We start from the raw sequence: 23,514 nt of genomic DNA on the forward strand, positions 1-23,514 counted from the left end.
GCGGGATTGACTCTGCCCTAAGGGCAGAGTCTCTCTCTCTCTCTCTCTGCACCATTACACAATAAATATTCACAGTGAAAATATTTTGTAAGCGTGTTTCATGAACCAAGTTATAGGATTTGTTGACAACTCGCATCGAGTTCGTTACACTTCTACCCGGCGTGAAGCACTCACAGTCATGTGGTTGTGACATCATCGTAAACAAATCCGTTCTACTCATCCAGACGACTTCACAACGGCAACGTTGCCAGATCTTTCCACTCTGGAACCCGTTCTCAAAAAGACTGCGTTTTGGGCACCCAAAACGCCTGTAACGTGTGGACGCCAGGCCTAAACGATAAGCAATTGTATCGGAGTCACCTGAATCCGTGGACAGGGCCTTAGAAGTTACCCTGGGGTCCTTTGTGACCTCCCCAACTATTACATGCCTTGCTCTTGGAGTGATCTTTGTTGGTCGACCACTCTTGGGGAGGGTAACAATGGTCTTGAACTTCCTCCATTTGTCCACAATCTGTCTGACTGTGGATTGGTGGAGTCCAAACTCTTTAGAGATGGTTTTGTAACTTTTTCCAGCCTGATGAGCATCAACAATGCTTTTTCTGAGGACCTCAGAAATCTCCTTTGTTCGTGCCATGATACACTTTCATGTGTTGTGAAAATCAGACTTTGATAGATCCTTGTTCTTTAAATAAAACAGGGTGCCCAATCACACCTGATTGTCATCCCATTGATTGAAAACACCTGACTAATTTCACCTTCAAATTAACTGCTAATCCTAGAGATTCACATACTTTTGCCACTCACAGATATGTAATATTGGATCATTTTCCTCAATAAATAAATGGCCAAGTATAATATTTTTGTCTCATTTGTTTAACTGGGTTCTCTTTATCTATTTTTTGGACTTGTGTGAAAATCTGATGTTTTAGGTCATATTTATTCAGAAATAGAGAAAATTCTGAAGGGTTCACAAACTTTCAAGCACCACTGTATATACCAACTACATACCAAGTTTCAAGATATTATGCATCACATTTTTCAAGTTCTGCTGCAGGAAACAAACCCTGCCTCTTTACACTGACCTCAGCAGCCCATGGCATAAGCCTACCGGACCTTTGATCCAGGTGAGCTAAAAATTTAAATTTCTCACATTTTCTTAGTATCAAAAGGCACTACCTAATACTTAATAAAGCATTACTCAAATCAACACATATACCAACTTTTAAGATCATACCACTCATAGTTTTCAAGTTCTGCTCCGGAAACAAAACCTACTCCTCAGACTAACTTGAGAGACTAAGTCTAAAAATTTTTTTCCATGGTAACATGAAAAATTAAAATTTCTTAAGCTGAAAAGGCACATCGACATCATCTTGTTAACATGTATACCAAGTTTCAAATCTGCATCATGAATAGTTTTGGATACATGCTCCAGAAACAAACATTCTTCTTCGAAACTAAGTCAAAATCTATTTTTTAAAAATCTGAAAAATACTTTTTTTCAAAAATCCAAAATAGCAAAAGGGACCACCTCACATGTGGCTTGATATGTATACAAAGTTTCATGAAGATTTTCAGTAGTTTTAAAAAGATATAGCCTGGAAACGAAAACGTGACTGGACGGACGGAACCCGTTTCTACATCCCCCATCATAGATTTTTATCTAACAGCATGACCCATCATGTGTTACTCCACACTTTTTTATTCAGGTTAACATCAATTTGTAAATGACTAATGTATTTTAAATAAGTAAATAAATAAAATCCTTGCTACCATATTAAAATGTGAATTGTTTATAGTGTATCAATAAAAATATCAATTTGTCACAATGTGTTGATTAAATAATCCGAGACTGAGGCTACATCCCAAATGTACTGTATTGCACTTTTAGTGCACCAGATAGCATGTAGGGTAAAGAATAAACAAACAGTGAGTGTTACTGAGCACCAGAGTGGCCTGATGTCTTACAGAGGTAGTCTTTATTGTCAGGATCTTCCACTTTAACAGAGAGACCTTCAGGTGGGTTGTCGAGGTTGTCTCTATGGTTGTAGATTTTCAGCTCCAGTGTCTCCTCTTTCTTCACACAGACCTCTGACGTCCCTCCAGCCATGGATGTCTTGGTTTTCATGTCCTCACACAGCTAAAGATCAAACAACAAATCTGTTAGGGCGGGACGGTATCCATCCCACTCGGGAAGGTGCTGCTCTCATTTCTCGCAGCATCGCTCATAGAAAAGGCCTAGTTAATCTGTGACAATCCAGAGCCAAGGCCAGGGAGCAGACGAACAGGCTAAACCGACTGTCTGCTACCTGCACAGAGTCGTCACTCAGGGTCCACTACATCAAGACTGTATCTGTTCCCCAAGCTATACAAAAAAGGAGAAATACTCAGAGTTTGTTCTAGTAATCTAATCAATATAAAATTAAATCATACTGACTGTACAGCCGCTGCCAGCACCTTTGATCTAAAGAACTATTAGAATTATTAAATATTAGCTCTCATGTCTGAAGCACTAACTGTTAATGAACTTATTACAGAACAGAAGTTTAATGTACTGTGTTTAACAGAAACATGGATTAAACCAAATGAGTCTGTAGCATTAAAGGAACCTAGTCCTCCTAGAAACAGTTATATACACCAGCCTCACCTAACTGGCAGAGGAGGCGGCAGCGTTATTTATAATGATTATCTAGGCATAACACAAAAACCTGGACAATTAATATGAAGAACTTCAAACTTATTGAATTTATGTTATGCATTACAGTTAAATTACGTTAAAGATTGCATTTGGTACACATCTGCACCATCCTGAAAGTCCTGAACCGACACAGGCCGGTACGAATACATGCATCATTACACCCCTACAAGAGGGTAAACAGCAGGAGACAGACATAAAAGGGTTCTCCACGGATTGAAAATATAGGTGGGTGGGGGTCAATCGGGTGACCTTGAAACAAATTTGCATAAATTTACATATGTCATTTGCATAAAATAATACTCTCAAATAGTAATCATTTAGAACAGAGGAATCAATTGGACTGGTACAAAACACACCATACATCAAACATTACACACTTACACTTGAATTCATTGTATTAATTAATTTGCACACTTCAGTGCAAATTAATTAATACAATGAATTCCATAAAGCTAATGCAAGAATGAAAACTGAGGTCAACAGATTTCAAATGTAGGCCTGTTTAACAACATTGACTGCCTGAGGAACAAGTTATAATAACTTAAAATAAAAATAGAGAGCCATCTTTCTTAAGTAAACTTTTGCTTCTTTTACTTTTCCCATCTACAACATATCAGACATAAAAAAAGATTGATCAATGGCTCAGCAGCATCAAAATATTGCACTTTTGTAAAAGAATGTACATAAGTATTATAAATTATAACTAGAGCCAACAATTCCCCTGTGGGAAATTGTGAGAGTGATGCAGTGCGCACAGCAGTCGCTATTGCAGGAGCTGAGCTGTACTGTGTGACTTGCCCTAATGCTACAAGCCTGTGTCTCTCTGAGAGGGAGCAGCCCCTCCCTCCTCTGTGTGTGTGTGAGAGAGGGAGCAGCCCCTCCCTCCTGTGTGTGTGTGAGAGAGCGAGCAGCCCCTCCCTCCTGTGTGTGTGTGAGAGAGCGAGCAGCCCCTCCCTCCTGTGTGTGTGTGAGAGAGCGAGCAGCCCCTCCCTCCTGTGTGTGTGTGAGAGAGCGAGCAGCCCCTCCCTCCTGTGTGTGTGTGAGAGAGCGAGCAGCCCCTCCCTCCTGTGTGTGTGTGAGAGAGCGAGCAGCCCCTCCCTCCTGTGTGTGTGTGAGAGAGCGAGCAGCCCCTCCCTCCTGTGTGTGTGTGAGAGAGCGAGCAGCCCCTCCCTCCTGTGTGTGTGTGAGAGAGCGAGCAGCCCCTCCCTCCTGTGTGTGTGTGAGAGAGCGAGCAGCCCCTCCCTCCTGTGTGTGTGTGAGAGAGCGAGCAGCCCCTCCCTCCTGTGTGTGTGTGTGAGAGAGTGAGCAGCCCCTCCCTCCTGTGTGTGTGTGTGTGTGTGAGAGAGCGAGCAGCCCCTCCCTCCTGTGTGTGTGAGCAAGCAGCCCCTCCCTCCTGTGTGTGAGCGAGCAGCCCCTCCCTCCTGTGTGTGTGTGTGTGTGTGTGTGTGAGAGAGAGAGAGCGAGCATCCCCTCCCCCACCCGCACGCTGCGCTTAGAGACAGAGTATCACACAGAAAGCGCACTTTTTCCTCAGAGTGCTCCCTCCAAACAACGGGGATTTACACGAAAACGGAAGGAGATATTCACAAAATTCCTTCACACTGAGCGCCACAAGGCTCTCCTGAACACAGTGATGTAATTTTTTTGTCTGTAGTTTACTTTGTCGGTACTCCAACACTATCTGTCACAAAGAAAACAAAGGGACGTCTCTTCCTTTTGTAAAGGGGCGGCAGAAATTAAACGGGGGCGGGAATCACAGAAAGGGGGGCGGCCCGCCCTCTAAAACCCCTCGTGGAGAACCCTGCATAAGGAACTGTTGCCTCCAATCAGCCACACCTGGTCCTTTCCTGGCCAGGTATTTATCATCCCCCTGAACACAATACCCTCCAGGCCTGTAGAGGGTGCACACACACAAACGGTTAATACTGGCTCCAACACGCATCACTACCCACAGTGTGGACAGAGTTCCTCTCACAGTAATCTCCAAAAACACCAGCACATTCTCACAGGAGAGAAGCCGATTCACTGCTCACAGTGTGGAAAGACATTTACTTATTCAGTAACATTTCAGACCCACAAGTGCACCAACTCCGAGAGATTGCATGATTTAAAGTTGTCATATTAAATATAGGACAGCACGGTGGTGTAGTGGTTAGCGCTGTCGCCTCACAGCAAGAAGGTCCAGGTTCGAGCCCCGTGGCCGCCGAGTGTCTTTCTGTGTGGAGTTTGCATGTTCTCCCCGTGTCCGTGTGGGTTTCCTCTGGGTGCTCCGGTTTCCCCCACAGTCCAAAGACATGCAGGTTAGGTTAACTGGTGACTCTAAATTGACCGTAGGTGTGAGTGTGAATGGTTGTCTGTGTCTATGTGTCAGCCCTGTGATGACCTGACGACTTGTCCAGGGTGTACCCCGCCTTTCGCCCGTAGTCAGCTGGGATAGGCTCCAGCTTGCTTGCGACCCTGTAGAACAGGATAAAGCGGCTAGAGATAATGAGATGAGATGAGAAGAGAAACCAGTGGACCCAGAGGAAGGAAGTGTAGGGTTTCTACACTGATGGAGGAGAACTTGCAAAACTTCATACAGACAGCAACCCAAGCTTAGAATCAAATCCAGGACCCTGGAGGTGCGCCACTGTGATGCCCCTAAACCTGTATACAGATATTTGGACTCCTGTCCATCACACCAACCTGTGCTGATTGAGCATCCCATTCCAGGGGCATACTCTCTGTCCCCTATTAATCACAGCCAACTAGGTTCTTCTGTGAGCTCATGCATGTGGGAAAGAGAGCACATGGCACTGTCCTCCGGGTGCATTTTGCTATCCTGTGACGCAGCATGAGCTGCATTTGGAAAAGAGGAGGTTGATGGCTTTACATGTCTTGGAGGAAGCATGTGTTAGCCTTCGCTCACATGGTTAGAGGAGACCTGGCTGGTGGATGGATACTAGCAGGTGACCACAATGGGGAGAAAATGGGTGGAAAAAAAACCCCTATAGTCTTCTAATGTGGTGAAGACTTTAAGACATGTTTATTTAGCATTTATGGTGACTACTACTATTGCCACTGGTGACTACTACTACTGCCACTACCACTAGTGACTACTACTACCACTGCCACTACCACTGGTGACTACTACCACTCCCACTGCCACTGGTGACTACTACCACTCCCACTGGTGACTACTACCACTACCACTGGTGACTCCTGCCACTGCCACTGGTGACCACTGCCGCCACTGGTGACTACTGCTGCCACTGGTGACTACTGCTGCCACTGGTGACTACTGCCACTACCACTGGTGACTCCTGCCACTGCCACTGCTGACTACTGCCACTGCCGACCACTGCCACTGGTGACCACTACCGACTACTACCACTGCCACTACCACCACTACCAGTGGTGACTACCGCCACTGCCAGTGGTGACAACTACCACTACCACTGGTGACTACTACCACTGCCACTACCACTGGTGACTACTACCACTGCCACTACCACTGGTGACTACTACCACTGCCACTACCACTGGTGACTACTACCACTGCCACTACCACTGGTGAATACTACTACTTTTTTTTTTCGTTTCCGGTTGAGAGTACGTCGTGCGCGTTCTGGCTGCCGCTTCTCACCGGAGCTCTTATTTTATTTCTTTTTCTATTTTTTTTTCTTTCCTGTGTGTTTGTGTAGTTTGGTGTTTGAGTGTTTTGTCCGCCGGTTGTGGTGTAGCTCCGGACCCAGTTTGGGGCGTCGGTTCCCTCCAGGCCTTGGTTCGCTGTGGGTGATGCCTGCACTCCCAGCTGTGGACTGCAGTGAGCCTGTTGCTCATTTTACATCATGGTTGTCCAGCGCTCTGTGCTTTAACGCTTGGCGTGATGTTCCGAGCGATGTTGCTTGGTGGTGTTGCGGCGGCTGTGCAGGCGGTTTGGGACACACCAGCGCTCTGCGTGGCGGAGCTTCTCTGCTCACTGTGTGGATCCACGGCGTGGTGTTCGAGCGATGTTGCTGATGGCGTCACGGCGGCGGTGCTGGAGATGTGGGACTTGTTTTTGTGCGCCTTTTGGTGGGACTGTGGCTTCTACACCACGGGAATTACATCCTGACCCCTACTTGGTGGACTTTTCACTTTTTATTATATTTTTTATTTATTTTTTCTTTCCTTGTCTATAATTGTAAAGCGTCCTTGGGTTTTTTGAAAGGCGCTATATAAATTTAACTTATTATTATTATTATTATTACTACTACTACCACTGCCACTGGTGACTACTACTACTACCACTGCCACTGGTGACTACTACTACTATAGACCTACACCAAACTGAAAACAAGTTAATAAAATAAATTATAATTTACAAGGAGGAGATAATATAGATGTGATATATAGTGGCCTGTGGTTGAATTCCAAAATATTGCCACTGATTAAACAATATCTCAATATATTTGGTTGAAGCATTGATTTTTGTCATCTACGTTGCTTCATATGGCTTCTAATACCAAAAAAAAAACAGAATTGAGAAGAAGAAAAAAAACAGCGCCTGGGCTGCCCCAGCTGTTCATTGGGCTCGCTTCGCTCACTAGGTTCGCTTCAACTGAAGGATAATCACTGGGCCCCCCATTGTAGAAATGGGCCCCTGTTTTTTCCCCAGGAGGGGCCCTGTGGGCCCCTCGACCTGCAAAACAATCTGAGTCTCTGTTGTTTTCCACAGAATTGCCGAGCACTTTGCCAGTTTTGCTCGTGTGTATCCTACATGAGGTTTCCAGCAGACTTTATGATCCAAAATCACACCAAGAAATTTAATTTCCTATACCATTTCTATCTTAGTATTGTCTATTATCAATTCTACATTACAGTGTATTTTGTGTCTCCCAAACAACATGATCTTTGTTTTGCTTAGATTTAATAATAATTTATTTTTGTCAAACCATAGTTTTTAGTTTATTTATTTCAGTTGTGATTGTCTCCAAAGCCTGCTGCAAATTCTCACCGGAATAAAAAAAAAATATTGGTGTCGTCTGCTAACAAAAATTTCAGTACTTGCGAAACTCTACATATGTCATTGATATATAATATGAATAATTTCGGACCTTATATTGACCCCTGTGGTACCCCGCATGTAATGTTCATGAAATCAGATTTATGGTCACCTATCTGCACAAACTGTTGCCTGTTTCTTAGATAGCTCGACAGCCAGCTCCACCCCACTCCCCTAACACCACACTTTTCTAGTTTACTTAATAATATACTGTGATCAATGGTATCGAATGCTTTTTTTAGGTCCACAAATACTCCAATTGCTTTTTTTATTGTCTATACAGTTTGTGATTTCCTCTATTAGTTCCATTAGTGCCATCGATGTTGATCTGTCCATTCTGAATCCATATTGACTGTCTGTAAGGAGGTTGTGTTTTTAATGAATTTGTCCAGTCTATCTGAAAAAAGTTTTTCGAGTATTTTGGAGAATTGGGAGAGTAAAGAAACAGGCCTGTAGTTTGTGAAATGGTGTCTATCTCCGGTTTTAAACAATGGTATCACTTTTGCAATTTTCATTTTGTCTGGAAATGTACCTGATTGAAAAGATAAATTGCAGATGTGGGTGAGTGGTTTCACAATTCCCTCAATAATGGCCCTTTTCCACTACCCTTTTTCAGCTCACTTCAGCTCGCTTCAGCCCGACACGGCTCGCGTTTCGACTACCAAAAACCAGCATGACTCTGCTCGCTTCAGCCCTGCTTAGCCCCTAAAACTCGCACCGTTTTGGAGTGGGGCTGAAGCGAGCCAAAGCGAGCCGAGTGAGGCTAGGGGCGTGAGCAGACACTCCCCTGTGCACTGATTGGTGAGGAGGAGTGTCCTCACATGCCCACACACGCCCCACGAGCGCGCTGGGATCTGTAAACACCGCAAACCCGGAAGGAGAAGAATTACGAATTACGAGAATTTCTGAAGCCTTATGCGCCTCACCTCATCTATACGCTCTTGCCAGTATCTGTCCGCGTTGTCGGAGACAACAAGCCACAGCACCAAGACCAGCAACACTAACGATTCCATGTCCTCCATGTTTATTGTTTACTATTCGGGTCGTGAGACTACCGCTTAAAAGCTCACTGATGTCACTGTTTGCGCTGCTTAACGACATCACCTGACGTCCACCCACTTTCGCTAACTCCACCCAATGTGTCCACCCACTTCCAGCCAGCACGGTTCAGCGCAGTTGTAGTCGAAATGCAACTCCAACAGACCCGCTCAGCTCGACTCAGCACGGCACGGCTCAGCCTGACTCAGCCGCGTTTGTAGTGGAAAAGCAGCATAAGTGTCTTTACTGTTAACATGTCTATATCATTCCAGTCTGCAGAGGTTTTGTTTTTACATTTTCTTACAATTTGCATAATTTCTTCATCATCAGTTGCAGTTAGAAAAATTGTACTTGGATTTCTGTCCCCCATATCTTCTATGTCCCCACATTGTGTTGTCTCCGGTTCCTTTATTTTTGCCACTAAATCTGGTCCCATATTTACAAAGAATTGGTTAAAACCATTCACCACATCTTCCATATTATTTATGGTCTTATCATTTTCAGTGTAGTACTCCGGGTAATTTGTAGTTTTGGATCCATTTCTCACAATACCATTTAGTACAGTCCATATACCTTTAATATTGTTTTTATTTTTCTCCACTAATTTATTATAACAGTCTTACTTACATATCCTCATAATATTAGTTAATTTATTTTTATAATTTTTATATTTTTCCTCTGCCTCTATAGTTCAATGGTTTAAGAATTGTCTGTATAATATATTTTTCTTTTTGCAGGTTAACTGGTGACTCTAAATTGACTGTAGGTGTGAATGTGAGTGTGAATGGTTGTCTGTGTCTATGTGTCAGCCCTGTGATGACCTGACGACTTGTCCAGGGTGTACCCCGCCTTTCGCCCGTAGTCAGCTGGGATAGGCTCCAGCTCGCCTGCGACCCTGTAGAACAGGATAAAGTGGCTACAGATAATGAGAGGAGATATTAAATATAATTATTCTTCATGTTTTTGCTGAAAATGACCTGCACTTTAAACGTTATTGCTCATATTATATTACTACATATTTTAAAACAATCTTCTAGTGATGTTTAAAACAAGACTGTTAATATTTTCTTTTGATCTTGTCATTATTAAAGCTTATACGCAGAGCCATGGCCTCACTTTCATTTATAAATGCCTTGAGAATAGTTTTAAGCGTTAACAATAAATCTATTATCGTAATTTTTACGATTAAAGTGAATTATATGGAGCACTTGCATGTGACGTCACAGCCGATCCAGATTGTGACAGACGCCATCTTGTCGGTCAAACGCCATATTTCCGCCTTCTACTTCTACTTCTGCCTTTTTTTCTGGAAAAACCTACTGTATACAATTCTACTACAACGGCTGCGGCTACAAGCTCTCGCTACCTGTGCACGTTTTTATGTTTTTTGTGTGTATTTTTGCGTGTTGTTCGTCTGTACCGGACTTCAGTATCCACTACAACCGTATGGACTTACTGGAAATTGGTTTCCAGCAGAAAATGACGATTTGTAGCGATTTCCATCGCATGCACAACATTCCGGATGAGATAGCGAGACCAGCGGGGTCTCCGTGGATTGTCATCGGAAGCAAAGCGAAGGAGGCGGCGCCGGGAGCGGAAGCAAAAGCGAGGCTGCAGAGCCGGCCTGTTGACTAAGCTCAGAAAACAGCCACTCAAATCTCCACTGCCAAGCCTCTATCTCTCCAACGCCAGATCCATGGTAAACAAGACGGACGATTTGGAATTACAGCTGAAATTACCTTATTCTATAATCGGCTGGTCAGTGCTATACTCAATACTTAAGTGACTTACCCATCCAATGAGGATTATTTTCTTGTTTACAAGATGCCACATCTGAGTCGCTGACAAATCCTGAATTTCTGTAAAGATAACTGTCCAGAGGTTTATAAGCACGCAGTGCTTCACCACTGAACAGCGAGGGAAAGTTAATGAGGTAATTATACATGTCTGGGTATTCCGCTGTCAGTTCAATATCCACTGACACGGTCATGAAAACTACGTCCGGTAAGCCATAAGGGTCACTAATCTGTAGGTCGTTTATTTTAGACATATATGTATCTAGTTATCTGTTCATTAGAAAAATGAGCCGTGTAGTCCGTCGGTTGAAACTGATCCATTCTGTACACGAGTGCAGCAGTACTCAGCTGTGTTTTTTACCGACAAGATGGTGGCTGTGTACTTTCCGGTCACGTGACTGCAAGATCTCAAAAGGTAGCGGTCTGAGTGAATGACCTTGACGTCCATAACGTCACAGCAGGAAGTCCATCGGTCTCATCACCATTTCCGCTAGACTAAAACGCAGGAGTTGACTGCAATTCCGATCCTCCATTTTGAGCTAATTTATCGCCATGCCACATAGATGTGTTGGTGCACCCACCAGCAACACAACATAAGGTGGATTTACGTTGCATTCATGGCCCAAGAATGTTCAAATTGCAAAGATTTGGACGCATTTTGTGGAGTTGTTCACGGGCACATTGGGCGCCTATGCCTCTAATTCTCTCCTCTGCTCTGCACATTTTACTGAGGACTCATACGAAACCTCTGATCTGTTGAGGAGCGCTGGCTATAAGCCTGTATTGAAAGAGGGTGCAGTATCAACAATTAAAGAAAAAGAAAACTACAAGAAAAGGAAAGTATTTATTTTATTTATTTTAAAAAGCAAAGTTCAGTTGCACCAGTCCTCCCGGAGTGAGCTGAGGGTTGTTGCTAAAACCCGGGATGGAACAGGATGCGACATATCGCTCGGGCAGTGACCTCCCCGCAGTTGTTGCTAAAACCGGTGATGTCCCGTTCCATCCCGGGTTTTAGTAACTGCCTGAGCCCAGCAGTAATGGTGGACTACACAGTATGAAAAGTCAATGAGTGGAGCAGCCGTCTTATTTCTAAACTGGATATTGCTGCCATCTCGCCCTTACATGGAAGAAGTGAATGAACGGAGAACTGAACAAACAACTGAAAGTCAGATTGTTTCAAAGCGATCGGCCTTCAAGAAGCAAGAACACAGACGGGTAAGCTCCGTCTCTCATTTGGATTTAAAAAAAAAAAAAAAAAAAAAAGAACTTGTTTGCCTGCATTTAGATTAATACATGTAACTTGTATTGTGTGTTTAAGTTACCGGTATAAGATTATTTAATTCGTTTCAGAATGTGATTGTCTCAGTTCAAAGGCTAATTAGCGTTTTACGTTTTATCAGTGAAAATGCATGCATGTACATGTATGTTGCATAAGTTATAACACCCATCCTGTTTTAATGAGAGTCAACCCACAATCAATGAAGTCAAATCAGTCTTCACTGGTTCCCGCAGTGATGTCACGCACTCAGGGCTGGCTGGCTCAGCAGGGCAGCTCAAATGCCAACTTTGCAGTCGATTTTAATTCGCAAAAATATATATTTTTAATTCCCATTTATGCAGCATACAAGAGTCAAGGATGGAGATACTATCCACTCAGAAATTTATTTAAAGGTCCCATGGCATGGTGGTTTGTTGATGCTTTAAGCGGGCTCGTGGAGGTTTCCGGATGTTATATCCACAGCCTTTCTCGAAATGAACCCTCGGCACGTAGATATAGCCTCCTGGGAGAAAGCCCCATTTCAGCGCTTTTCCCAGTGCGTCGTTTTGCTAATGAGAAGCAGGAGGCGGGGAAGGGTAGAGGGTGGGTCTTATCATTAATATTCATGACATGTAAACGTGTTACCTCTGATTGGCTAACAGCACTGTGACGCTACCTCCAGTGGGTCAGAACAAGCGGATGTGGGTGTCTTACTATGGCGAGAGAGAAGGAACAAACCGCGAAGGGAAAAATACCACGCGCTGACGTCATTAAGGTGCGACGTGAGGAAATAAAATAAATTCAACAAATGTTTGGGTTTTTACTGAACAAACAAATAAAATGAACGAGTGACTTAAAAAAAAAAATGTGGGTGTCTTTGTAAAAACTGTTTTGATTGGCTATTATAACAGAGCATGCTGCATGCTTTTTGGTTTTGTAGCGCAGAGTACCTAGCTAACTGCAGGAAGCGGTTAGCTGCACAGCTAATGTAGCCATTGCAAGGCTAATGCACCGATTTTAAAACAGGGCAAAACATAAGCTCATAAATTACAGTCAATTTCCAGACTAAACTCAGTTTAACAGAGCATGCTGCATGCTTTTTGGTTTTGTAGCGCAGAGTACCTAGCTAACTGCAGGAAGCGGTTAGCTGCACAGCTAATGTAGCCATTGCAAGGCTAACATGGCACCGATTTTAAAACACGGCAAAACGACCAGTTATACACTTACTTGTTCGGTGTTTGAGGCTGATGTGGCAGGGATGCTTGGCACAGACCCAGGCTTTAGTAACAGTTGATGTGCAAAACCTGCCCGGTACTGTCCCAAGTTGTGGAAACATTCATCAGTAAAATGCTTCCGACAAACATACACCGTCTTAGGTAGACTCGACGGCGTATTATTGGAGTAAATAAAATTAAGCCACTGCGTCTTCAGGGGCTCTCCTGTCGGCAGTAAAAACAGACTCCTTTCTGTGTTGTCACATCCATGTACAGCACAACTTCCATGTTTCGCTCGCTTAGGTGGTGCCATGTTGTTGTGTCCTCTATGGTCTACTCACTACAACTGGGCGGGCAATCCATACGGTGGGTGGGAATCCAGAGGGGGGCGTGGGGATCATCTCCCTTGCTGACGTCGGCAAGGGAAGAGCTTCTCAACGCGCCGTTTTGACGCGCCATTATCAAATATTGGGCATAGTTTGGTTTACACATTATGAAATTTCTAGCCACTGGGGTGACTTAAGAAGGTCAGAGGAACTCATTTTAACGTTAAAAAACCTCAGAAAGTGAAAATTTCATGCCATGGGACCTTTAAATGAAGCTATATCATCCTCAGCTATATGCATTAGCCTCATCTAACTGGTTGAGAAGGCGTCACAGTTATTTATAGTGATAATCTAGGCATCATACAAAAACCTGAACAAAAATTCCAAGCGTTTGAAGTTCTTTATATGAACATATGCAGCCAAAAAAATAAGCCTACCCTGTCAGTCAATTCAGCTAATTACAACCCCAATTGCAAAAAATAAATAAAAATAAATTTTAAAAAGTTGTGACGCTGTGTAAAACAAAAAGAGAATGTGAAGATTTGCAAATCATGGAAAGCCTACATTTTATTTAAAATAGTACAAAGACAACATTTCAAAAAATTGGTGAAACTGAGAAATGTTATTGTTTTTTGAAAAATATACTTTGATTTTGAATTTGATGTCAGCAACACATTTCAAAAAAGTTGGGACGGGGCAACAAAAGACTGAAAAAGTTGTGTAATGCTAAAAAATATATATATTATCTGGTTAACTGGCAACAGGTCAGTGAGATGATGGAGTATAAAAAGAGCATCCCAGAGAGGCAGAGTCTCTTAGAAGTAAAGATGGGGAGGGGTTCACTGTTCTGTAAAAGACTGTGTGGGTAACAATGCCACAATTTAAGAATAGCGTTCCTCAATGTAAATTGCCAAGAGTCTGGGGATCACATCACCTATAGTAGTGTTTCTCAACCACTGGGCCGTGGCCCATTAGTGAGCCGCAAAGCGCCATCTAGTGGGCTGCAAATTCCCTCCCAAGTTGAAGTCAATTTTTACTTGTAGTAGGGTACAACTGCTGAGTTGCATCCGACGTCACATCCGCCTCATTAAGCTACGGTCACACTACAGCTCGCGATGTTTTGTGACGGGTTGTCGATGAAAATGAACATTTTGGTGGCCATATATGGTGATACACACATGCACTAAAAATTGGGGTAAAGCAGGTGAACGCTTGATCGTCACGCCTTCATGCACTTGAGCTGTGCTCACTCACAGAGCACTTTGCACGCTCTTGGGACCCAGTCGCTATGGGAAACACCCAATACTGATTTAAGTGCATTCAACATGTGCAAATAGGGATGCTGTTTTCACAGAGGCTTTGCCAGGATTGCGCATTGTCACGGTCATGTTTGTTTCTAGCCATGTTTATAATGCTGTTTAAATACTCTGCTTTGCTTTCATTTTTATAAATATCACGCCTGCTAATAAACACTCTTCCTGCACTTAGATCCGTCGACCACCATCTATCTTGTGTCCTGATCCCCAGATTTTTAACCCAGCCACATATTAAAAAGTTGTATGCCTCCATGTTCTTCCAGGTTTTCATCTGTGTGTCCATGTAGAATGATGTCTGCAGCACCAGGTAGTTTGAGATGTCGGGGAACTCAACAAATGGATAATTTTCCAAATAATAGGAAAAATCCTTCTTTGTTGCATGTCAGGATCTATCCCACTGCGTGGGTCCTATAGCCACTTGAGTGTACTTGGTTTTAATAACTTGCTTGTTTGCTGTACACAAACATGGTAATAAGTTCTTGTGTTAAATCAAACAGACTCAACTTTTGGATCATTAATCCCTTTTGGCTGAGAATGACCTGCATGCATGGTTTTGTGTTGGCTTCTGACACATCAAATACAATACCTACAATTAAAAAACAGTTTGTTTTTATTGAAGTCCTGGGCTCCCATCTGTAGAAGGGAGTGATGTTGCATCCCTTTAATATACTACAAGACATAATCAGATTCTAATAGATGAGCCAAAATAATTGGGAATTTTTTTTAATGGGCTCAGACTCGTTACAAGTATAAACAGGTGGACCTCAAAGCAGAAAAGATTGAGATGTACCATAGATTAGGGGTTATCATTAAAAGATTCAGAGAATCTGGAGAAATCTCTGTATGCAAGAGACAAGGCTGAAAACAGTCATTATGGGAAACCACCTGATGCTGATTTGAGCACAAACCATTTCAATTTTCACAGAGATTTTGTGAAGTATTCTGTCAGGTATGCGGTAGTAGACAGGCCTAAGTGCAGGAACTGTTTATTAGCAGGTGTGATATTCACAAAAATGAAACTGAAAACGGAGTCATAAACATGGCTACAAACAAACATGACCGTGATGAGAGTACTTCACAAAGCCTTTGTATCTTTATTGACCCCTTGTGTATGATGTCACGCATTACGTGATAATTTCACCTGGGGATCAGACAGACATCATTTTTCATGTAAGCAAAGCTTAATCTGTCTTCAATATGGTTCATTTTTGCACCGTTTTTGGTTGTTCAAGTAGAGAAATAGATAAAGGATATTACCATCTCCCTGCCATCAAGATAAATGTTAAAGAGAAGCAAATGCTTCAAGAACAATGAAGAAATGAGTGGTTAAAGAGAATACAACAAGCGGAGCTAAGCCTGAAAACTCCAGAGAAATTCACGATTGTATTTAAAATGTATTTAAAAAAATAAAAGTTGGAAGCAGGCGGCATGGTAGCGTAGTGGTTAGCGCGGTCGCCTCACAGCAAGAAGGTCCAGGTTCGAGCCCCGTGGCCAACGAGGGCCTTTCTGTGCGGAATTTGCATGTTCTCCCCATGTCCGTGTGGGTTTCCTCCGGGTGCTCCGGTTTCTCCCACAGTCCAAAGACATGCAGGTTAGGTTAACTGGTGACTCTAAATTGACCGTAGGTGTGAATGTGAATGGTTGTCTGTGTCTATGTGTCAGCCCTGTGATGACCTGGCGACTTGTCCAGGGTGAACCCCGCCTTTTGCCCGTAGTCAGCTGGGATAGGCTCCAGCTTCCCTGCGACCCTGTAGAACAGGATAAAGCGGCTAGAGATAATGAGATGAGAAAGTTGGAAGCGAGTATGGAATAGTTTGCTTAAGAATCTTGGTTTATTTTTTCTGCTCGCATTCGAGTTAGCTTCTTCATGAAAGTATTTGATTTTCTTATAGGTGAAGCAGATACTTTATTCAGATACTTTATTCAACACAGAAAACCCAGATTGGTTTCAAACAACTCTGATACAACTCGGTATGAATGAATGAATGAATGAATGAAAATAAAATATAAAAACCCCACAAAACAAGGAGCGACACGTGCAATATATCCTGAAAGAACAGAAAAGATTAAGAGCAGAGAGCGCTGAAACTTTGTCTCTGTTATCAGAGGAACCCAGTGCTGTGCAAAGTGTCACCATGGAATCAGAGTGTAGTAATGAACTTACAGTTCAAGTATTTTACACACACAAGCTGCAGGCATGTGAAATGGAAATAAATCGACTAAGGCAGGACAAAACTATTTTGGATAAAATTGTTACTGTCCGTTACACACTGATCAACCTGTGTGACTCAGTTGTGCCTTTTGAATAGAGAATAAATGAAGAGGGAACTGAACTTTAACCGTTCATTGTAATTATTACTGAAAGGGTGATTATAGTTACTATGACTATAGCTACAATTGGAATGTGCAGAGTCTGTTAGCGTTTGTAATTATTGTACCATCCACTATTACATAAAATTAAAATAAAATATTACAACATTGTTTAAAAGTCGAGAGCAAGATTTCTGTTATTTTACAAATAAACACTTCAGATATTGTTTTAACAATAAGTAATCACTGTGTAAATTACAGAGTGCAAATGGCTCTGGAACTAGATGTCCTTGGGGTTGCTGAGACATGGAGAGCCGGAATGCCACTTAACCCACAGTTCAGGTCGCAGTCCTTTGAGAGTAAATGTTTTAGCTTTCGCAGCATTCGATTCCCAAAAGCTGATGTCAGGAAAAATTCTTTCCACAAAGAAAGTTTTCTTGCTTTTGTAGCGTTTTAAACTGTTATTCTGTGTCGGGACTCTTGGGGGGGGGAGGTCTATTCCAATATGTAGCTAACACTAAACACACTGCCTCAAATCTACATGATCACTCCAGGTCATTTTGAGGAATTTTGTACAGATCATAACCTCTAACAAGCTCTAATTTCCATGTATATCTATCCTTCACTTCTTTCTGACCAAGATTGCTCAAGTAATCCGGTAGTAAAGCTTTTTTAGCTGTAGTTTTCTTCAGACAACAGCAACAGACACTGGACACCTTCACTTGGCTTCAGCATGTGAACAAAGTTTGCTTGTCCCCTAGGTATAGGGTAGCGAAGGTTGCTAATGTAAATGTGACATCACTGCAAGAGGTCTATATGCGTGCGCCGATTGTGCTAAAATCAGTATCAGGTGTTTCCCATAATGACCAGGTCCCAAGTACATGCACAACGTGCACTGAAGGATTCCTGAATGTAAATGCACTTTTTAAGTCTTGGTGAAGGTAAGGCTGTGCAGAGCTGTGGTGTTACTCATGTTCATTTCACTGAATAAGAATGAGCACCTTGCTCCAGCTCTGAAATTATTATTAAATTTTTTTTTTTTATTCTTACCTTCGTGGAAACAAAGTGAGCATACCATAAGCAAGCCTCAACGCCAGGCATTGCCAGAATGCCCGATTTGCCCAACCAAGACATTTGGGCAGAAATATTTTATCGAGTTAGGCCCGTTTGGGCACATCTACGGTCAGCTTCTTTTAGCACAAAAATGATTTTCGAGTGACTACGTTACCAAAAAAACAAGACATATTAACCAGCATCCTCACCTCTCCCCTGTGATCATAAAAAATTCCTCAAAACGACCGGAGTGAAGGTGCAGATTTGTGGCCTAGCGTTAGCTACATGTTGGAATATACCTTCTTTTTCCGGAAGAGTCCTGACACAGAACAGCAGTTAAAAAAAAAAAAAACAACACTACAAAAGCAAGATTATCATCTTTGTGTAAAGACTTTTTCCCCGACATCTGCTTTTGGGAACAGAATGTTGTGAAAGCCAAAGCATTTACTCTGAAAGAACTAGTACCTGAACTGTGGGCTAGACTGTGTTCCCATCCCTGCATGTCTCAGCAATCCCAAAGACATCTAGGTACACAGCTATTTGCACATTTATACAGTTATGGTCAGGGGCGTAGCTAGGATTTTTCAAAGGTGTGTGGGGTTTTTTTTTTTGGGGGGGGGGGGGGCACACACTGACTGGCAGCCTGAGTGCATTATGTAACAAAAAATAATTAACATTACTAGTTTTAGGTAGCTTAGAAACCGGCTCTTCCATTACTGTTGTTTCTTCCAAGTTTTCTTGATGTGTTCTAGAAACAGCACATTAAAACTTAGCTTCGAAGCCACAAAATGCAACTTTGATGGAAAAAAAATATAATAAATTGCTTACCTCTTTTCACATCGAAAGAAAGAGGAAAGTTTCGCTTGTTTTGACATGGTGAATTATTAACACAAGAAGAAATACTCATAATTTGCAACTAAAAAGACTGCAGCTACACTGGCAGCTTGACCATGCTTTCTAGTGCGATCATGTTGCGCTTGCGCAGAACTGTTTCAGTCCTGCGCGTCTTGGCTCGTGCACCTGAAGGTGCACCTAACGAGGTCCAGCACACGCGCCGTTAAAGAACACCTGTCTTTAATCAAATCAATGAACTATGTTTGGGCTATTTAAGGACTGCACCCATGCAAGGATGATGCGAAGTATTACGCCGCGTCTAGTGTGCCTTATGCCGCTTTTCCACTACAAACGCGGCTGAGCCGTGCCGTGCTGAGTCGAGCTGAGCGGGGCTATTGAAGTTGCATTTCGACTACAACCGCGCTGAACCGTGCTGGCTGGAAGTGGGTGGACACATTGGGTGGAGTTAGCGAAAGTGGGTGGACGTCACGTGATGTCGTTAAGCAGCGCAAACAGTGACATCAGTGACAGTGGCGGAACAAGTCAGAGCCGAGCCGGGCCGGGGGCGGGGCAAATGACCGGGCCCTTTATTAAAGCTTATCATAACATCATTTTAGGCTACAAAATGTCCGCAACTGCGGTGTTTACCAATTTCAACACTATAAAAAAATATATATGTGAGCCTTTGCTTTCAGTATCTGGTGTGACCCCCTTGTGCAGCAATAACTGCAACTAAACGCTTCCAGTAACTGTTGATCAGTCCTGCACACCGGCTTAGAGGAATTTTAGCCCATTCCTCTGTACAGAACAGCTTCAACTCTGGGATGTTGGTGGGTTTCCTCACATGAACTGCTCGCTTCAGGTCCTTCCACAACATTTCCATTGGAAGGTCAGGACTTTGACTTGGCCATTCCAAAACATGAACTTTGTTCTTCTTTAACCATTCTTTGGTAGAACGACTTGTGTGCTTAGGATAATCATCTTGCTGCATGACCCACCGTCTCTTGAAATTCAGTTCATGGACAGATGTCCTGACATTTTCCTTTAGTTATATTTTGGTCTCATCTGTCCACAAAACATTTTTCCAGTAGCCTTCTGGCTTGTCCACGTGATCTTTAGCAAACTGCAGATGAGCAGCAATGTTCTTTTTGGAGAGCACTGGCTTTCTCCTTGCAACCCTGCCATGTACACCATTGTTGTTCAGTGTTCTCCTGATGGTGGACTCATGAACATTAGCTAATGTGAGAGAGGCCTTCAGTTGCTTAGACCCTGATGTCCTTTGTGACCTCGTCGACTATTACATGCCTTGCTCTTGGAGTGATCTTTGTTGGTCGACCACTCCTGAGGAGGGTAACAATGGTCTTGAATTTCCTCCATTTGTACACAATCTGTCTGACTGTGGATTGGTGGAGTCCAAACTCTTTAGAGATGGTTTTGTAACCTTTTCCAGCCTGATGATCAACAACGCTTTTTCTGAGGTCCTCAGAAATCTCCTTTGTTCGTGCCATGATACACTCCCACAACCATGTGTTGTGAAGATCAGACTTTGATAGATCCCTGTTCTTTAAATAAAACAGGGTGCCCACTCACACCTGATTGTCATCCCACTGATTGAAAACACCTGACTCTAGTTTCACCTTCAAATTACCGTATTTATCCTTATAGAAGCACCCTCCCTATTTGACGCGCCTCCACGATTTTCAGAGCTAGAATAGTATTTACCAACCATTTTCTTCATTTAACAAACTTTAAATCCAACAAACCACAACAGAGACGTTCAATTTCACCGCTGATTTTTTTTTTTACCGGAAATCGCGTTAGTAAACATGGACAGTATAAAATACGGACATTCACTCTGCTGCGGATATCAATACGGGTGCGAGCGTGTTGAAAATTATTTCGTAACAAATAAAGAATACGATTGTTTTTGATAGGAGTTGTTAAGGAACATAAAATCTTACCGTATGTATGGATTATCGTATGACAACATCTCAATATTGCGAGTGACAATGTAAAACGATAATTATATAAGAATCTATAGCTTTACTACAATGATGTGTCGTTATAGTACTATCGTTTTAACACAATGTATTTTGTTTTCCATTTTCAGAGACATAAAACCACATGTGATCTAGTTAATTTCAGGATGGAGAGTATCCAGTGAGTCCAGTTACAGGAATGATTGCACGTGATTGCACTTGTAGAGTCATTTTACTACCCTTGACATTTTCTGCGTGTTTTCTTAATTTAAAAGCAGTGGAATAGATGCTTGTACCTTTCTGTTATTGTCTTCTTGCTAGAATATCAACCAAATTATCCCACAAAAGTTGTTTTGTTGAGTGTTTGATGTGTTAGACTGTTTAAACATTTTTTCCATTGGGGTATTATATATATATTTTTTTTCTTTATCAAATTCTAACAGAAAACGAGAGCGCCCGAAAGGGAAAGCTGAGCCGAGCCGCCTCACGGCTGTAATGCAAATTGCTTTCCTCCTCAGTATACAAGTGCGCTTCCATGTCAGGGAAAAAGAAACTACCACTGCTGCCTATGTAGTGCCCTATTTATACAAATAGGAGTCATTCAGGATTCAGCCATGACACGGAGCAAAAACATGGCTGAATCCTGAATGACTCCTATTTGTATAAATAGGGCACTACATAGGCAGCAGTGGTAGTTTATTTTTCCCTGACATGGAAGCACACTTGTATACTGAGGAGGAAAGCAATTTGCATTACAGCCGTGAGGCGGCTCAGCTCAGCTTTCCCTTTCGGGCGCTCTCGTTTTCTGTTAGAATTTGAATTGTGACGTCACTACAAATAGTTTACTTACTAATGTTATCCTTATAAGCGAGCTGGACATTGTTTAATTGACTTTTTGGACATATAACTGTATTTTCATGTGTTTCAAAATAAATGTTTTAAATTCCGATGATTTTGTCATGTTCGATTTTTGTCATTTAAGGGTCGAAATTGACGCTCCCCCTTCATGTTTTGCATCGCGCCCGGGCGCGTTTATTAGGACAAATACGGTAACTGCTAATCCTAGAGGTTCACATACTTTTGTCACTCACAGATATGTAATATTCAGGGCTCGAAATTCCCGGTGGTCCGGTCACCCGAGGCAACTTAATTTGTCATTTGGCGGGTAATTCCTGTCACTAGCCAGCCCAGCTGGCTAGTTGAAAGTAAAAAATATATATGAAGCGAAGATTCAGACTGGGGCTGTGCAATATATCTCTGAAAATTCTGTGTGAGATACATATAATTATTATATCGTAACTATCAAGTATTTTATGGTCATCTGCCGACTTGCATTTGTTTAAAACCTTTTCCGGTGGTTTTCTCCCTGTCCCTCAGGCAGTAACGTGAGAGGCTGCCTAAGGGTAAAAAAAAAAAAAAAAAAACAATAACGACACGCACTCGCCAACCAATCCCAGGCAACATCTAGGTGCTGAAAGGAACTCGTGGGAAGATTTTCTAGTTTCGGTTTACAGCGCTGACTCAGTTCGTGCAATCGCTAGTGTTGCATAGGCTACCATGTAAGCCCTGTCAATTTCAGCGACAAATTAAAAATAGAAGTGGACGAAATGGTTCCTAAAAGAACTAGTAAGGGGTCAGTCATCCGGCATTTTTTTGGATATCACGAGGAGGACGTGGAACAGCAAATGCCAGGTCTTTAAAGTGTGCAAAAACAAACAGTATCAAAATACTCGGGTCTTGAAATAAATGCACATTAGTCATGAACAATGGTAACTACTCTCTTTTTGTGTTATTTTTGACAGAAGTAAAATTCATACATGAACAAATTTTGGAAGGTAACTAGTCCGGCTGGCTGGTGAAAAAAAAATATGAATTTCGAGCCCTGAATATTGGATCATTTTCCTCAATAAATAAATGACCAAATATAATATTTTTGTCCCATTTGTTTAACTGGGTTCTCTTTATCTACTTTTAGGACTTGTGTGAAAATCTGATGATGTTTTAGGTCATATTTATGCAAAAGTATAGAAAATTCTAAAGGGTTCACAAACTTTCAAGCACCACTGTAGCTATAGTCATATAGTAACTATAATCATTCTTGCAATAATAAAAGCTAGTGGTAAGTCCATTCAGTGAATGGAAAGACATGCTTTTGTGTCTCAACTAGTAAACCACACCCTCTGCAGTGAATTATCCCACAGATAAATATACAGTTAGGTCCATATATATTTGGACACTGACACAAATTTTGTTTTGTTTTTTTAACCTGTTTACTGAAACATATTCAAGTTGACTTTCAGCTTTCATTTGAGGGTATCCACATTAAAATTGGATGAAGGGTTTAGGAGTTTCAGCTCCTCAACATGTGCCACCCTGTTTTTAAAAGGGACCAAAAGTAATTGGACAATTGACTCAAAGGCTATTTCATGGGTAGGTGTGGGAAATTCCTTCGTTATGTCATTCTCAATTAAGCAGATAAAAGGCCTGGAGTTGATTTGAGGTGTGGTGCTTGCATTTGGAAGAGTTTGCTGTGAAGAAAACGTGGTCAAAGGAGCTCTCCATGCAGGTGAAACAAGCCATCCTTAAGCTGCAAAAACAGAAAAAACCCATCCGAGAAATTGTTACAATATTAGGAGTGGCAAAATCTACAGTTTGGTACATCCTGA

The 23,514-nt window shown here is 42.3% G+C and overlaps 1 protein-coding gene and 1 pseudogene across 1 annotated transcript in view; one reads left to right on the top strand and one right to left on the bottom strand.

The window, feature by feature from the left end:
* Positions 1-23,514, top strand: part of LOC132867784 (histone H3-like) — a 1,068,851-nt gene that overhangs the window by 663,803 nt on the left and 381,534 nt on the right. The window lies entirely within an intron of this gene.
* Positions 1-23,514, bottom strand: part of LOC132866986 (zinc finger protein 431-like) — a 138,385-nt pseudogene that overhangs the window by 48,100 nt on the left and 66,771 nt on the right.

The sequence above is a fragment of the Neoarius graeffei genome, chromosome 19 (genome assembly GCF_027579695.1).
Source record: "Neoarius graeffei isolate fNeoGra1 chromosome 19, fNeoGra1.pri, whole genome shotgun sequence".
Classification (NCBI taxonomy): Eukaryota; Metazoa; Chordata; class Actinopteri; order Siluriformes; family Ariidae; genus Neoarius; species Neoarius graeffei.